Genomic DNA, 18,040 nt, shown 5'->3' with positions numbered 1-18,040 from the left:
CCCACAAAGAACATGGCCTCATTGATGCCTTGAGTTTGGACTTCTAACCTCCAGAATGGTGGGAGGATGTGTTTTGCTTCCTAAGCCTCTGGGGTGGGTTACACTGTTATAGCAGCCCCAGGACATTATTTCAAACTCCATAACTAACCTAGCCAAGGCGATAGATATTCAGAACTTTTATTATCTTGTGGATTAAAAAGGGGACACAAGGTACCCTAAGCCAGAACCTGGGATCTCTTCTCTAATTCCCATTTCGCATCTGTTACTCTGATTTTTTCCCCCACCAAGTCCTGCTAGCTTTGTCTGTTATTTCTTCACACATGGAGACCACGCTGTATTCTGAGAGGCACTTTACGGTCTGGAAATCATCAACATTGTTTGTGGTCAGGCTTATTTCATGCCCATGCTCTCTGCTTTCTTCATCCATGAACGTTAAAGTGTCTGGGATCTCTATGGTTTCCATCTCTTGCTGCCTGAAACACACCAATGGGTTCCTGCAGTGAGAGTCTGCCGGGGGTGACCAACTCTTTGAGAGTACACACATGCACGTGTTCACACACACACACACACACACACACACACAATCATTTTTTACTTTTTAAGGTTCTGTTTGTTTCTTTTCAAATCTGGTAAAGTAAGTTTGACAGGGTTTCCCCACTTACCAGGCAGACATTAGCGAATTTGCTACTTACTTCCTTAGATATGTCAACCAAGTAGGTCCGACACTCACAATGTCTCCGTTTGCCACTGTGTTCGCTCTGTTCACTCATTGGCTCTCGTTGCATGCTTTCCTGGTGTTCTCGCTGGCCTGGACTGCTTGTTTGCTCCCTTTATCCTTGCATGGCTATTGTTAGGGAAGATTAAGGTCTAGCATAGTCACGCCCTCTCCCTAGGAAACTTCAGGATGACTCCTTCCCGGGGGGGGGGGGGGGCCTTTGGAGTGGGTACCACCTTAAGCCCTCTGTAGGGACTGAAACTCACTGCTTAGCTCAGTCTCTGAGAACCTGGGCTGTGAACCCTCCACAGGGCCAACGAGAACCCAAAGTTCTTCACAGAACTGGGGATATAATTAGGTCAATTTTGTTCTGATGTTGAAAAGGTAGCTCGGGCTGGAGAGATGGCTCAGCGGTTAGAAGCGCTGCCTGTTCTTCCAAAGGCCCTGAGTTCAATTCCCAGCAACCACATGGTGGCTTATAACCATCTGTAATGAGGTCTGGTGCCCTCTTCTGGCCTGCAGACATACACGTAGACAGAATATTGTATACATAATAAGTGAATATTTAAAAAAAAAAAAAGAAAAGGTAGCTCTTTGAAATGCCAGCTCAGTGTGGAAAGGTCACCTGCAAGCTTCCACCCTGGATGCCTTAGAACCCTGACTTTCCCCTTGCCACACAGCCCTCTGGCAGGGGCTCAAGTGAACCCCCTATTCCAGTCATTTCCATGGCTATATGTCTTTACCCCAAATTTGGCCTGGGCATTCCTCAGAGATCTGAATGTGTGCAGTACCCATCAGGACTGGAAACTGGAAGCCCAAGTGGACTCATTTTCTTCTCCTTCATATTTGAATGCATCTAGTTGGCACAGCATCACCAGAATGTAGTGGAATTGGGGTGCTTAGGTGCTTTTGAAGCACTGTACATGAGACTGTGAACTAGCACAAAGGAGATGAAGAGAAAATTCTGTTTGGTTTCTTGCTGAATTCTGGTTAAGAACAGAGTCCCAATCCTTCCTTCAGCATGTAGCATCTGCTGCCATGTTTAAAGCTTGATAGATCCCACAAATCTAAACATGAAAAATTGATGTTGGGTCTAAGGGGTTTAGGTTGGTGAAGAACACGTACCTTGCCATAAGGTGCCTTCCAAGTGGGTCATCCATTACCACATTCTCTCTCTCCTTCTCCTCCCTCCCTCCCTTTGTCCTTCCGTGTGTCTCTCTCTACTATACATACTTAAATACACACTCACATCACATACTGAACACCATACACATAAACATGTACACAAGCATACTCAAAGACACTCATACACAAACACATATCCACACATATTTGCACACAGATACGTTCACGTCACACACCACATACAGTACACATAAGCACACAGTCATACCAAATACCATACATCACACACACACACACACACACACACACTGAGTTTATGAATTTTTTCATTTTAAAGATTTTATTTTATTTTAAAAAACAACATTTATTTTTATTTTATGTGTATGAGTCTTTTGCCTGCATGTTTACCTGGACACCACAGACATGTAGTTCCTGCAGAGGCCAGAAGAGGGCATTGGATTTCCTGGGTTTCAGATGGTTGTGAGCTGGGTGAGTGGGTTAGAACCAACTCTCTCTTCTGGAGAACAACCAGGGTTCTTAGGGCTCTTAACCACCAAACCATCTCTCCAGCCCCATGCAGTTTTTAAAATATGTTGACATGTCTATTAGGAATAAATTGTTTCAAGCAAGTGCTTAGCTTAGGCAATAGAAGCTTTCAAAGAGGAATAAAGAATTAATGATTTCTCTGGTTTATTAGGGAGAGAGGCAATATTTTTTGATCCACAAATTTATTATTAACTCTTTGATTGACATGTAGTATGTGTGTATTTTCATGAAGATGCTATATTTTATATTTAAAGGAACAATGTTTCTCACACATGCAAAGTTATCAAAAATAGAATATTTCTATCAAAATATGTAAAAGTGATTGTGCTGTCAGAATCAAGAGAACCTTAAAGCATAAAATACTGCTAACTTAAGTTATAAAACCCTTTGGCTTAAATATATAAAATACCCCACACTTTACTGATTGTTAAGTTTAAGGAACTTGTGAACAATTTGAAGAATCTGTTTCCTCTGAATGCAGCCCACACATTACACGCTTTTACTCTGTTTAATACAAGGTGGATTGGACCGTCCAGTCCATCATGTGGAAGGATACTTGTTACTCCTTGTATAACACATGCGTCATGCTGTCCGAGTTTAGAACTGTCCCTTCTTTCCCACCGTTTCCTCTTCCATGGTTTCAGTTACTTGTGGTCAGCTGAAAATAATAAACGGAAAATTCTAGAACTGAACAATTCCTGGGTGTTAAGTTGCACACTGTTGTGAGTGGTAAGCGCGGCCTTCACGCCACCCTGTTCGCTCTTGAGCAGAACGTGACTCATGCCTTTATCCACACATCGGCGCTGTCTGTGTCATCCGCCCTTTGGTCGCATAGCAACCGCCCCAGTTAACCCAGCTGCCTGTCATAGCTTCACCACGCCGCCGATGTTCATTCGGCCCTTGTTTACATAATCATGGCCCCAGAGTGCTGCAACAGTGATGATGGCAGTTTAATTACAGTCTAGTGTTACTATTCTTCTATCATTAGTTATTGTCAATATCTTATTGCTTCTAATGAACGGATTTAACTTTATCGTAGGGACGTGCGTATAGGGAACAAACCTGGGAAACACAGAGTTCAGCATCACCCGTGGCTTCAGGCCTCCAAAGGGCTTCTTGAAACGCAACCTTCCCAGATCAGGAAAGCTGAAGGTAGGAGCACCAGGCCCACCGGACTGGAATCTGAAAAAGCCAAGGAAGGTTTCTTCTCCCAATTTCACAGCCCCGATGAAGTCAGTGGAGGTGACTGAAGGCCCGTTTTCCAGGGCCCTGCCACTCAGCAGCAAAGCTTTCTTTCCGTGGATGTCTAAAAAGCCAGCAGCACCCTGCCCCTGTTGTCTCTTTGGCCACTACACCATCTCTCTCAGTCTCCAGAAGTTTGAGATCCTTGACTGACTCAGAAGCAGCCACACCTAGTCCTCTTGAACGGTTTCCCCGCATAGCCAGCAGTGGGGACCACAGAGGAGAGCCCCAAGTCTCTGTCTAGTGGCAGGGTCATAAGGAGTGGAGTCTGTGCCTCGGATTTCTCAGCTGTTAGAGGGCCCATGCTATGTCCCTGCGGTGGGGAGCAAATGGGGTCAGTAGTGAAGACTGTGGAGCAAAGGCACAAACAAGGTGCCCAGCAAATGCCTGCTGTTATGACTCAGTCTTTGGAAACAGAAGGCACAGGCTGTGTTAACTCACCCGGGGAGAGGGCTAGTCTTGAGGAAGAGAGAGTTTTGAATGTAGTTCAGAAATAATTAAGTGCCTCCCTCGATTGAAATAGAAAGGCAATTAACACAAGGAAGTATTTTTCTCTGTGCTATCTAGGGCATCTTTTTCTCATTTTCCTTTTGTAATGGGAAAATGTGAAACTCACTCTGGTGAGGTCAATTGTTCCCCCCAACAAACAGGTTTCAAATAGGGAAAGCAGGTAGGACCCGAGAGATCTTATCCTCCCCGGCTGGGTAGCAATGATGCCTAGGCCTCAGGCAAGCTCTTGAACCCCTCTGGCTTTCAGACTCCCTAAGCTGAAATTTGGGATAAACTATACCAGTCTACAGTGGTGGTATCAGGTGGTGGGTAGTCGCTGAGCCAGTTCCAGAGCTGACCTTACAATGGGCTTCCTTTTTCCGGGGAGCAGCTTGCCCGTATAACGCGAAGCCGGAAAGTGAATGCGGACCTTTGGACTAAGGCCACACAAGGGGAAGGGCACAGATCGAAGACTGTGGGGGTAGCTTTATGGACTACATCTGGGAGTGGCTTTCACCAGGGGCTGCTGGGAAATTCTGACGAGCTGTGGTCCGGAAGGAACAGTGCTTAGCAGTCGTCTGTAGAAGGGGGCTGTCAGTCACCCATTCACTCAGTGTCTCAGTATGAACTACCAACGAGATCCTTGAGGTTCGGAGAAGTTACAGACTTACTTCAAGGCCATCCATTTCAAAACAGTGGGAAGGTCATCTTAAGGATATCTGTGCAATTCCTTCTGAAAATTTTTACTTGGGGATGAGAGTTATTAGGGATTTAGGACTTAGCTTATTCTATCACTGAGCAGTAACCCAACCCCCTTTTAGCTTTTTTTTTTTTTTTTTTTTTGACTGAGTTTCACTAAACTGCCTAGGCTAGTTTTAGTTTTGAATGTACTCTATAGCCCAGGCAGGCCTCGAATTCAATTCTCCTCCTCCTGTTCCTTTTTCTCCTCTTGTTCCTCTTCCTTCTTTAGCTCCTGGAGCAGTTAGGATTACAAGACTGGCTGGGAGAGGGTGAAGGGATATATGTATGCGTGTGTGTGTGTCTATAAAATACATATAAATCATGACATATATATATATAAATATATATATAAATATATACACACATATATGATACTTTTATTTTTTAAATTATGGTGTGTGGGTCTGAGGCCAGGTGCCTGGAGTCCCGAGGTATTAGAATTATCTGGAGCTACAGTCATAGGCAGCTGTAAGCTGCCCGGAGTACGTGCTAGGAACCAGACTAGGGTCCTCTGTAAGAGCAGTATGTGTTCTTAACTGTTAAGCCATATCTCCAGTCCCCTGAAGAAAATGTTTTCTGGTAGTGATAAAATATGGACAAGTGGTTTTTAACGCTTATAACTGTATACTTCAGTGGTATCTGAAATATGTTTTGAGAGTGGGATGTTCCTAGGTGTGTGGCTATTTTCTTGTTTGTTTGTGGACTAGGGATCCAACTTAGGGCCTTGGGGTATTCTGGCCAACAGCCATGGAATTACATCCTCAGGTCTTGGTTGAGCAAAACTTTTAAGATGGTATTTTCATTTTGACCATAATCTTAAAAAGTTAGTCATAGCTAGAATCATCTGCTTATTGGTATTGATAGTGATCCATAATTCTCATAGTTTGTTTCTTATGCTGAAATGATTCCTTTAAACTTCTTCCATGCAATATAAATTAAGAAAGATTTTGTGGTAGTTCAGAAAAACGAGAAAAGCAGTAGAAAAATAGGTCATCACAGAAGACATTATATAAATATACCACACCCCAAGGAACCTATTTAATTGACATTGGAACTATGTTGACATTTTGGTGGTGACAATTTCATTTTCAGAAAATAATATGATATCCAACATATTTTTGGTGTTTAATTTTAAAGCTTTGATTTTGTGTGTGTGTGTGTTTCTTATTAATTTTAGAATTTGATTTCCGTGATTGCATTTATTTATTTAAATTATGAGACATGGTATCATTTGTCCACCCAGATGGCCTGGAACTTGCTATGTAGACCAAGCTTGCTTTGAAGTTATAGAGATCTGCCTGCCTCTGCCTCTGCCTCTGCTTCCTGAGTGCTGGATTAAAGGTGTGTGCCACCACATCCAACCTCCCCAGTTGTTCATTAGTTTTGCAAGAAGTTTTTCATAGTCTTAAGTTTTAACATGCCGAAACTAATGTGAATTGAAATCTGTGTGCTCTACGTACACTTTTCTTTTAGAGGTATGGGGGAGGGGGGCTGCGGATGTAGCTCAGCTGGTAGAGCCCTTGCCTGGTATAAATGGAACTCTGATCTGTGGTGGTGCACCCCTGTAAAGTCAGAACAATAGGACCGAAAGTCTAAGGTCATTGTCAGATTTAGGATATAGCAAGTTTTAGGACAATCTGGGTTACATGAGACCCCGTCTCAAGAAGTAAAACGTATGAAAGAAAAATATGTCAAAAACAAGGAAGGACAAGGTAGAACTGCTAGACCTGGTGCTTCCCGGGAAAGTTTGTAGCACTTGTCTTTAAAAAAATTACCAAAATCAAGCCGAACAAAAACAAAACCCCAGAACAAAGTTGGGCAGCTGAGATGGCTCAGTGGGTAAAACCACCAAGCTTGACTACCTACTTCAGTGCCTGGGATACATACAGTGGAAGGAGAGAATCAACTCCTGCAAGATGTACTCTGACTGCAGTGTGTGTGTGTGCACGCGCACGTGTGCTCATGTGTGTGAAAGATGAAACCTGCTTCCTGTTCTTTAAGAGAACCTGAGAGTTTGGTTCTCAGCACCCACATGGGGTGACTCACAACTGCTTGTGACTCCAGGGGATCCAGTACTATCTTTTGGCCTCCCAGAGTGTCCCTACACATAGAATATACACACAAACCTATATGCATAAATAAAAAAAGAAATCTTTACAACAGCAGCAGCAGCAACAACAGCACCACCAAAATGCTGGGCATAGTGGCATAGGCAGGTTGTATTTTCAGCATTCCAGAGGCAGAGCTGAAATTCCTGGCCAGCCTCACTTGCCTGTCAAAACATTTTTAAAAAAAAAATTGAAAAGAACCAAAATTGATTTACAGAATTTTTTATGAAAAGGCATCTGCCTATGGCTAAGTTGAAATGTCCACCCAGCAGGGGCAGTTTTCTTCTGCAAGAGACTTGCTTTTGAATTAGGAAGCTATAGCAGTTTGCAGTCAGCATAGGTTGATGTGAGATGCATCAACAAGCAGGCCCGGGTTCTCTGGGGCTTCAGCACTTTCTGACCTTCATCCCATTGCTTACTGTTGGAGGACAGGTGCTTATCACAGCAGAAGACAAACTGATGGATACGCCTCTGTTTATGGAAGGGGTGATTTGGGGGTCCTCTTAACTCTCTCTAAGTGTTGTGTATCAAGTAAATAATATGTCTACTTCAAACTTCAGGGACAATAGTGTCCTTCTTGAACACTCAGGAGAGTGAAGCCAGGTATCTATTGAACTATTTAACAACAGAAACATCATACGTTTATCTATACAGGAGGGCTCTATGAAGTCGGTTCCATCCTTTCTTCCTTCCCTCCATCCATCTTTTTTTATTTGAGATAGGGCCTCCTTATGTCACCTTGGCAGGCCTGGAACTTGCTACGTAGCCCAGGCTGGCCTCAAATTCAGATACCCTCCTGCTTCTGCCTTTTCGGTACTGAGGATTAAGGGCATGCCTCACCAAATTCAACCATGGTAGGATATTTCTGATCCTCTGCTAAAGTTGCCGGCAGCTTTCTTAATTTCACAGACCACTGTGACCAAACTGCAGCTCAGCAGCCACGTGATACAGCTGAACCTTCACCTTGCTTCTTCCCCTGTTGACATGAGTCAAGGCAATCATACCTCGCTGCCAATTTTCAGTTATTATCTATGTGAAAGGAGCCGCATTGCTGGCAATCAGCCACGCTACTCCAAAGATGAAGGAAAAAATCCTCAGTGGCTCGGTCTAGGGCACTAGACACACAGCCACCACTTCTCACAAAAGTTTCCTGGCAATTTCCTTAGGTGACCAGTTCATGAAAAGCTGAAAAGCATCTTTAAGTTATAGAGGTTAGAAACAGAGAGCCTTTTGTGTGTTCCACATCTATCCTGTCTGTTTTCTAATAGCCTACCTTTAGACTAATCTGAGACTGAAGAAGAGAAGTGCTCACTTATCCTGGAAGCAGTCAAGGCTGGGCCAGTATACGAAAACCCAAAGAGCACCATACAAAGCAGCATTGTGTTTGGAAACACAGGGACGTTCTGGATGAGCTGTCCCTATGCTACAGCTCCTGAAAATGCTGTCACTCAGATACCTCCCAAGGCAGCTTGCTAGAGAGCGGTGCTAGCCTGCGGATCATCTAGTCTAATTGTTTTTAGTTCTCCTAGCTACTGTCCTCTGCACAGGATGCTATAACAGAACAAGAGGGAGCAGGCACTTTAACCAACAGACATTTAGTACTTTCAGGTTGGAGGTTTAGAAGTCTGAGATCAGTGCGAGATTGGTTAGGCTCTGCTGTGATTCTGGGGTTACAGATGAACTTACTGATTGGTCGTGGCTGGTGAATCTCAGACTTGGTCCCTTCACTGTGAAACTCTCGTCCTGGCCTGCATATGGCTGACTTCCTGTTTGCTATGTTTGCTGTAGAGGTAGTAGCAGCATATAATGGGGAGGGAAGGTTGCCAACTTTCAACATATGATTGGTGAATGGACCACAAAAATTTAATCCGTAATACAAGATGAGGAACTAGATTCTGGAAGGGTGAACTTTCTCAGGATGATGCTTCTTAAAGACTTGACTAGCCAAGTATTCTTACTTTTGTCAACTTGAAATTATAGAAGTGAATGTAATGGGGAAAGATGAGTTTCTTGTCTTTTTTTAAAAAAAAATTTATTATTTTTATTTAGGTATAGGTATGTGTGTCTGTGTGAGCATCTGACATCTGCATGTAGGTCACAGAGGTCATAAGAAGGTTTCCGAATGCCTGGAGCTGGAGTTACAGGTGGTTGTGAGCAGCCCAATGTGGGGGCTGAGAACCCAACTCTGGTCCCTCAGCAAGAGCAGCAAAGCAATCTTAACAGCCAAGCCATCTTTCTGGGCCAGAGAATGTTTCTTCATTCCCCTGTGAAACTGCTAAGAAGGTCCCAGTTAAACCATAAGGAGCTCACTTCATAGCGTGTCTGCAAGTGGGAAAAATGCTCTTGGAAAGTCCTGTGAGGCTCTAGCGAGAATTTTAAGGTTCCTTTCTATGATTTCTACAATTCACTTCCTTTTCTCTTTTCAAGGCTTTCAAATGATGCTGTGAATCCCAGAAACAACTTGACTAAAACGATGGCATTCAGATTTCTGATTATTCATCAGATGTAGAAATTTTCTTTTTCTTATTTATTTATTTATTTATTTATTTATTTGCAGTGGAAGAGTTTTCTTAGTATCTCCCAGAAGAAAAGATGTTTCTTTCCTAGGCCAGGCTACACTACAATCGAAGACTTCCCTGTGCTTTATAGTGACAGGATAGTTTCCCACTCATTCTAAATGCCCCTATGAGTACAGGGAGCTCCACCACACACGGTCTTTACAAAGAGAAGCAGGTTAGTGTAAAATCCATTTGGAGATCCATCAGATCCCGCGGTTAGGGAAGGAAACTCGGTGAACCGCACACTGACTCTTCTTACATCTGCCCATGAGTGACATGTCATCCCTGCTAATTCCTCATTGGCCAAGGTAAATCACAGGGATTCTGTAGATGAAGAAGACCCAGAATACCCCAACCTGGAAATACTGGAAGAAACATTCTGAAAGAAGAAAAAGACCCCGAATTTTGGTGAATTTCCCTAATGACTACCATGATGAGAAAGACAAAGAAGAGGAGGAGGAGGTAGTGGGGTAGGGAGGAAGAGAAAGAGGAGGTGATGGTGTTTGGGGGAGAGAAGGATGAGAAAGTGGTGGTGGTGGAGGTGGTGGTGGAGGCAGAGGCGGTGGCGGTGGCGGTGGTGGTGGAGATGGAGGTGGAGGTGGTGGTGGTGGAGATGGAGGTGGTGGAGGTGGTGGAGGTGATGGTAGTAGAGGTGGTGGTGGTGGTGGTGGTGGAGGTGGTGGCGGTGGCGGTGGAGGTGGAGGTGGAGGTGGTGGTGGTGGTGGTGGAGGTGGTGGAGGTGGTGGAGGAGGTGGTGGTGGTGGTGGAGGTGGTGAGGAGAAAATAGAAGAGATCCCAATTTGTCAAAAACCAGTGTGCCACAGCATCAGTATGAGCCAAATTCCCAACTAAAGACAATGAAACTTCATCAGTCATACAACTCAACCCCTGAACACATTACTTTGATGCAGGTAAAGTTCCCCAAATCTCTTCCTTGCCATACAGGAGCATCACGTGAAACAAGAAACAAGTGCAGATGGATTAAATTACACCCAGCATGCAATAGGGTCTCTGGGAATGGATGGGGGGGGCGCGTTTCTGTTTTCCGTGGATTTTCTGCTTCCCTTCGCTGAGGAGAAGCTATGCAGGAACTAGGACATGAGCCCTATTCATTTACCCTTCCAGACCTGAGCAAGCCGGAAAGTTCATTTTCACCAAAACCACAGAGTAGTTCTTTAACGAGTCATTCCAGAAAGAGACACTCAACTTGTAAAATGTCGTCTTTTAGGGAAATGTCTGAAGGCCTGGACTCGGTTCCAACAACCCTAATTTGTTTCTCTTATTTGGGTGCGCTTATTTGCATACACACATTTGCTTAGTTTAATTTCAAAGCTTTCAATGCGCTAGTTGAAATAGTGGGGAAACACTCGGACTAGCTCAGAATCTCCCCTAATTAAAGAAATAGAGCTTTGTACTTTCCAGGGTAAGAAAGACGTTTATAGTCTCCCTTTAAATCTTGCTTGGCAAAAGTCTACAGAGGAGGTAAGGGCGAGAGGCCAAGCCTGCTGATTTACTGTTTAGTTATATCTTCCCCCTTCTACCCTTTCAATGTTTTTTAACATATCAGGGTTAACATAAACCCTCAAACCTCCACGAAGTAAACATGCCCCATCACGTAATTCATGTCCAAAATGAAAATGAAGATATAGCCGCAAGGTAATTTCCCAGCATCCACTTGACAGCTCAAAACTATCTGTAGCACTAGTTCCAGGATATCTGACTCCATTTTCTGACCCTCAGTGGCAGGAGGCATGGACATGGTGTACATATATACATTCAGGGAAACCCTTACACTCGTACGTTAAAAATAAATAGGAAAATATCTTTAACTAAAGAATAAAGAGGTTGAGGGATAATTGCCTTGGCCAGGGTCCCTTAGGTAGACAGTGGTGTAATACATTTGTGATCAACCCTTGTGCTGGTATGTCAATCAAGGTGCTTGAAACCAGCAATTCTCTTCCTGGCTCAGTTCTTTGAGGAAATGGGTTTACGTGAATACAAGTACCCATTCTGAGCCTTGTCTGGTCACACAGGGCTGATGGAGTTCGCAAAACGCAGAAGCTAAACGTGTGTTCTGGCATGAGATAGACTGACCTGGGCTCGACTTTGGAAGGTGACCTTGCCTGGGCACTTTTTTTCCCACTTCGATGTTGGTTTCTTCACGTGCAAAGTAAGAAAAAAATCATCGGGTTTTGATGTGTGACTTTTCTGGGAAGACTAAGAGAGACTGTGGTATACTTAGCATATACGTTGTATCAGAGACTCCGTCACATACACTCGATAAGCTGCAGATTGGGTAGATGTTGGGAAAACAGTCTTCCACATTATTCAGTAGTTCCTTGATGGGGGGTTAGGGGGGACAGTGTGAAATGATCCTGAGGGGAAACCATGGAAAGATATCCATGGGCTAACTTAGAGGGAAAGATTCCTTTAGGTAACTTTGGAAATTGAACCGTGGCGGGTGGATAGTGTGAAGATGTTCAAGGTGTTCCTGGGAAGACGAGGAACTTACTAATCCAGTCAAGAAATGGTCAATGGGAACCCTGAACCAGCGCTGGGAAATAGGCTCTCTCGAGCGTCAGTGCCGCGAAGGAGCTCAAAGATCACGAGGTGGCGCTGTGGCTCCACCTTAGAAGACGATTCCGGCTCGCAAGTAGCCTGCAAGCCCGGATCCGCTTAGAGGATCCCGGGCAGGGTCCTGTTGATAGGTTTGGCTGAGTCTTTGTGGCAGCCAAGCGAATCAACAGCGATAAAAGGAATGGACACACAAGCAAATCTCCCGGAAGCGGTCTCTTTTTGGACGCGGCATCAATAATCAGAAACTGTCCGCGAGGAACCATTAAGAGCGCGGAACTGTCCAGCAGGGATCTTTGCGCTCTCAGTTCGTGTAATTTGTGGGTGGAAATTACATCTGGTCTGCAGGGAGCTGAGCTGGGCGCTCATTCCCGGCCTGTGGTCATGCCCTGCACGCATTCAGCAGGTTCCTTCCTACCCATAAGGCCAAGAGACCTTCAGTCTCACCGCTTCCCTTGACACCTTGGTTTCCACCCAGCTTGGTGCTTTCGCGCAGTGGGACTTAGATTTTTAGGATGTCTTTACTGCATTTAACACACACAAGTGCACACATGAAACACGTGTGAATTCGGGCTTATACTTATGATCATGCTCGCACACACGGACTTGCACACCATACTCACACAAAACATATCTACACATGACACTCATACACACTCTTGATAGAGGTGCACCTGTCCGTGGCACCGCAGTCGAGCGGAAGTGCTCACACGGAGCCAACAGTGCCCTGTCACTTTTCAGCACCTCTGCTGCACTGTATAGGACTACAAATACGCAGCCGTCCGTCGCTGATGGAAACCTGTCTGCACATTCACATCACGGGCATCTTAAACAAAGGTAGCAACGAGGACCAGGAAGAGCACAAATACCCGGGAAGTCATCAAAGAAACGAGAATACAAACTTTTTGTCTCTTGGATATTTTGAGCTCTTGATATAAAAGAGCGTTTGCCAAACGCGCTTTTCCTTTCGCAGCTTTCCTTTAGGGTTTGAAACAGGCCCACCTCTCTCTTAAATCTTACAGCCCCCCCCTTCCCCCTTTCCACCGCAGTTTGTATTTTAAACGTTAAGTAATGTTAAATTATAAACTGCTGGAGAGTTCCCTTCTAACAACATCCTTGTACCCCGGTGTGTGGAGGGAGCCCGGTGTAGTCTCTCAGGCTGATAGGGAAAATTCTTAAGGCAGAGTACCAGCTTTGAAGGCAGCGCAGACTAGGGTTCTTTTTATGGGACTTCACCGACTCTTTTCTCCCAGCTCAGAATGACCTGGGGTTTTAGGCATCTATGTTCGGGCCAAGACAGAAGCATCTTTTCCCCCATGAAAGCTCAGGCCGGGGTCCAGACGCCTGTCCTGTAATGGGCATTGTGGACATCAGTAGTTGCAGCGAAGTTTTGCACTTAATCAAGCTTCCCAGAGTTTAGACCTCAGCTGGGGCAGGGTGAGATGATGTGACCCAGGTGGGGCTGGAGTTGGTCTTCCCTGGGGAGCCCTGTCCGGGTAGGGTTGGGAGACTCGAAGCACACTTACACATTATAGCGCAGACGTGTTTTCAAATGTTCATATTCATTAAGATTTTTCCAAAAAAAAATTGTGCGGTTTGCCCTTAAGATGGCATGTGCCCTCTCTCTTTTTTCTGCCACCGGGGTTTGGGTGGTGTTGGGTAGAGGGTCTGTGCTTCTGCCTGGTGGAGGTTTGGCTCCAAGAGTAACAGCACCAGCACCAGGCTGGGGACAGTGACCTAGTAGCTTTATTAGCGGTGTGATGGGGTGGGGATCGGGGGAGGTGGCACAAGGTTTTTTCCACTTCCCTCACGACCCCTCAGTTTTCTCACCTGTACAATGGGAGTGGCCTGTGGTGGAAATTGAATAATCTCATGCCCGGTAAACCCAACAACAAATAAATCTATTTATTGTCTGGGACGATCCCGGGGGAAACCCGAGAGAGGCCGCAGAACGGTCGGGGAGCAGACAGTTTCTAGGAGCCCCGCCACTCCTGATCCTATCAGAGCCTAGGAGATTGTTTATTCCGCCTCTACCTCCTGCGAGCGGCTATCATTCTTTCCCTCAGTTCTTGTTGTTCTAGTTGGTACCAAGAGGAGAAAGGTGATCCCAGGGACAGGGACTGGATGAGCAAGGGGGGACTTTTCCGGAGCGCTACGAGGTCGCGAGCCCTGATCAGAGTCCGGATTTCCGGTGGCGCTCCGTCCTGTGGCTCTCACGCTCCCCGTAGCGGTGGATAAATGTCACCCGGGGACAGGCCAGGCTTTAGTGGGTGCGTGTGTCTCAGTGTCCGGCCACCTTCACCTGCATCCTCCTTTTCCTCCGCCTCGCCTCACTTTCCCAGGGCTCAAGGTCTCTACCAACTCTGTTGGGTGTCCTCCACCCCTTAGGACGCTCTGGCCACTGCCCGTCCCTGTCACGCGTCTCAGAAGCCTAGTGATCCCGCGACTCCCCGGGAGCGTGCAGCAGGCAATAGGGCCTTTGAGCCTCGCTGCTTTGTCGCCTGCTTCCCCACTTCCCGTTCCTCCCAGCTTTGAAGGAAGCGCCTGTCCTCCCACTAGAGGTCGAAGCTGCCTCTGGCCAGGAAACTAAGAAAGGTGAGGGGTTACTTCCCCTGGACTGTTGGTCCTGGGGGCGGGAGTCTTTAGAAAGAGGACAGTAGGACCCCTTAGAGACAAGTCCCAAGCCTGGCCTCCTGGGGGCAGGCGAGCAAAAGCCATCCCCCTCTTTCCCCGGGATGTTCCCCCTGGTCCCAGTTCCATTGAATTTAAGGAGGGGTCTTTTTACTGAAGGGCGAGCCGGGGAGCTGATTTCTACCCGAGCCCCTAGAAGCTATGCTGTCATTTGATGCGCCCCAAGAGAGAGAATCTGAGTTTACTGACGTTTGGTGTGAGAAGTCGTGCTTGACGGGTGCAGGGGGAGGGACTTCTTGTGACCTGGCCTCAACTTCCTCTGGCACCCCGAGAATCCCCAAAGCTGGGCAGCCCTGTCTGGCAGTGAAGACCCTCTGAGGGGCGGTCCATGACTCTGACCGTCCTGAAGAAGACTGGAGAAACTGCCAAAAGTTCAATGCGGAACCAATGGGCCAGAAGAAACACACTCCTCTGTAATGACTCCTGAGAAACCGATTGTGTTCTCTCCTCGTTCAATCTTTCCCCTCTCACCGCTTCCCTCTCCTTTGGTTTTTCACTCAGAGATGAGAGAGAGCAGCCAAGAATTACCACCTTTACTTATAAATTCCTACGTACCAAAGCCAGGGGCTCTCTAAAATCTGCAGCTGTGAATGAGGCCTGTGAATCTCAATGTTCAACAAGTATGACTCTCCATCACACACACACACACACACACACACACACACACACACACACACACGGTCTATGTATGACACACTCTGTGGTCCTGGGTGTCCTTCTTAGTTTTCTGTCACCCTCTCTTTTCCACGTTCTCTCTAGCCTGCTCCTTCTTAAACATTTACTACCAGACGCAAAAGCCATGTTAAAAGTGCAAAACATCCAGATAAACACCTACACATGTGCTCTGTCTGGCTTAATGAAAATAAAGAATGCCCATCACCCAGGTGAGGTGCCTGATGTCTGTCCCCGCCAAAGGGGAAGAGATGCTAGAGCCCCTCTCTTTGCATTCTTCTTCTCCTCTGGCTCGGTGGATGGATGTGAAAATTGCTTCTTTTGTAGTTAGTTCCCAGATAATAGGGATGCTAAAGATACCATTCTCTGTGCCAGTTGGGGACAGTGGGTTTCATGTGCTTACTCAATACTCACACCAGGGTCTGTTGTAGATGGCTTCTAGAGGTCTGTGTTCTCTGTGATCCCTACTAATCACAGACCTCAGTGTGACTGCCTCTTCTGTTCCAGGCAGTGAGTTTTTCCTGACTGTGTGCTCCACATCACTGGGATACATACTCGGTTACACACAACTTTAAATGGCTTGATTACTGAAGAGTAATGTGGATCCGTTAAAGAGAGAAAGGCCTGAGTCTTAGGTTAGGGCTTCCTGGGACCCATTGTTGGTGGGTGGCTCCTGCTTTGTGATGCCCCTACATTGAAGTAACGCCCCCCCCCAAACTTAGAGAAGGAAAGGGACTGGTTCTGTGGACTCTGTAAGCTAACAGGCTCTTGGGCTTGCAACTTGGGAAAAAGTTTAATAGGCCCAGATTCAATTGTGCATCTAAATTCTCCAGAGATGGAGAAGGTACGACTGTCTACAACCATGTAGCCCTTACCATCTTTTTACACACACACACACACACACACACACACACACACACACACACACACACGCTCAGCACCAGCTGTGTTCCAGAAACTCTGGCAGATGCTATGGGGATACCTTCATGGGTCAGATGATCTCTGCAGGGATCTCTTGGAGGAGACACATTAATTATGGCACCAGAAAGAACTGTCCCAGCATATGTATGGTCCAGACAAATCCTCTGAGAGCTAGAAGGGAGATAAAGTTGGGTCTGAGGACAGTGGCCACGCGTGAACCTGGACTAAACTCACTCTTTCATCACGAAAGGGCTCCACTCTCCTCCTCCGCCATAACCACAAAGCCCAACCCTTGCCTTGTCTTAATGCTTTCATTCAACAGAGACGTGTACTTTTCCATTGCTGACCCCAATACATTTTCTAAATCAGATGGCCTAGGAAGGCCAGCAGAAAGGGAACCTGGATTTTGGGCAAAGAATTCCCCCAAGCAGCCCTAAGCAGATTTGGATGCACCCAGAGATGTTCTCTGAGGCTAATGATACAGTTTACCACGAGCTTATTCGACTTTGCAATCTTGAGAAAAAAAAAATGATGGGGCGGGCACATTACCCGGTAACCGTCTATCTATTTCCTCCCCAGCCACAACACAAAGGCCAAAAGGCTTGAGGTGGAAGGCAAGTTACCTTTCCTTCCTCTTTCTCTTCTTTTTTGTTTCCTTCCTTTCCCCACTTGTATTTTTCTACCGACTCCACTTCCTCCTTCTCCTCCCCCCACCCCCACCTCTCTCCTCTATTTCTTAGTCCCTCTTCTTGTGGTTGTGACTAAAATTGACTCAAGCTGCCTTCCCTTTTCACAGAAAGAACCCTGTGTGTCCAATAATCAGCTAATCAGAGAAGGCAACATCCTTTCTGCTTTGATAAAGAAAAAAAATAAAGATTGAATATGAGGATATTTAGAGTCATGCTCTGCCACAGCCCCAGCGTCCCATTCTTTCTACCATTCGCACATCTCGGGGTTGGGGTGCTGCTGGAGAAACCTGGAGAGTAAGAACATAGCCCAGCACCAGAACCAGAGTCATTTCAGAGGCAGGCTGAAGACCGAGTCGGGATCCCCCTACACCCCAGAGATCTGCTAAAGCCTCATTTGTTGGGGCTTTGGGCTCCTCTACCGCTCCTGATACGGAGACAGTGTCCTTCCGCGGGCCTTCAAGCCTCAATCTCGCGCACACAAATTCCATCCCTCCATTGCTTCAAAGTGAAGAACTGGGCACCTGGGATGCGCATCCTGCCTTTTCTGCCTTGTCAGTCCTGTTTCCTTCACTTTTGCCCCTGGAGCAGGACAGCGGAGCAGCAAGGGACCAGGTGTCTGCCCAGGGAGACGCAGACCGCCGTGGTGCAGACCCTCTCAGCCCAGATCCCTGAGAAGGATATCTCCATCTGCTTCCCTCTGCCCCCTTTCTCGCTCCTCAGGGTCCCGGCCCCGCTCCTTCCCAGACTAGAAGTCGGTGCACAGTGCTCCCTCGCTCGCCACTTTGCCGGGAACTTTGGCGACTCCCCTGCGCCACCCGGAGAAGGATGTTAATGAGGGAGTGTGGCCAGGCTCTGTGAACAGGCAGCTCGGGAGCTACGATTGGCTGCGGTAAGGCGGAAGGATGACGTTATGCAAAGAAGGGGCGTGGCCAGACAGCGAGGGCCCCGCCTCTTTCCCTTTGGGGTTAG

At 46.4% G+C, this 18,040-nt stretch overlaps 1 long non-coding RNA gene across 1 annotated transcript; it reads right to left on the bottom strand.

The window, feature by feature from the left end:
* Positions 1–159: 159 nt before the first annotated feature.
* Positions 160–17,858, bottom strand: LOC125401638 (uncharacterized). The gene is made up of 3 exons (XR_007232416.3): positions 17,593–17,858; positions 16,444–16,553; positions 160–473 (listed from the first exon to the last, which is right to left on the bottom strand). It is a non-coding gene; the product is annotated as an uncharacterized LOC125401638 (long non-coding RNA).
* Between the last annotated feature and the right edge of the window lie 182 nt (positions 17,859–18,040).

Source organism: Myodes glareolus, chromosome 9 (assembly GCF_982192425.1).
Source record: "Myodes glareolus chromosome 9, mMyoGla1.1, whole genome shotgun sequence".
In the NCBI taxonomy this organism is placed as follows: domain Eukaryota; kingdom Metazoa; phylum Chordata; class Mammalia; order Rodentia; family Cricetidae; genus Myodes; species Myodes glareolus.
Note: the sequence above shows the minus strand (reverse complement) of the source record. Positions and strands in the feature narration are given on the sequence as shown.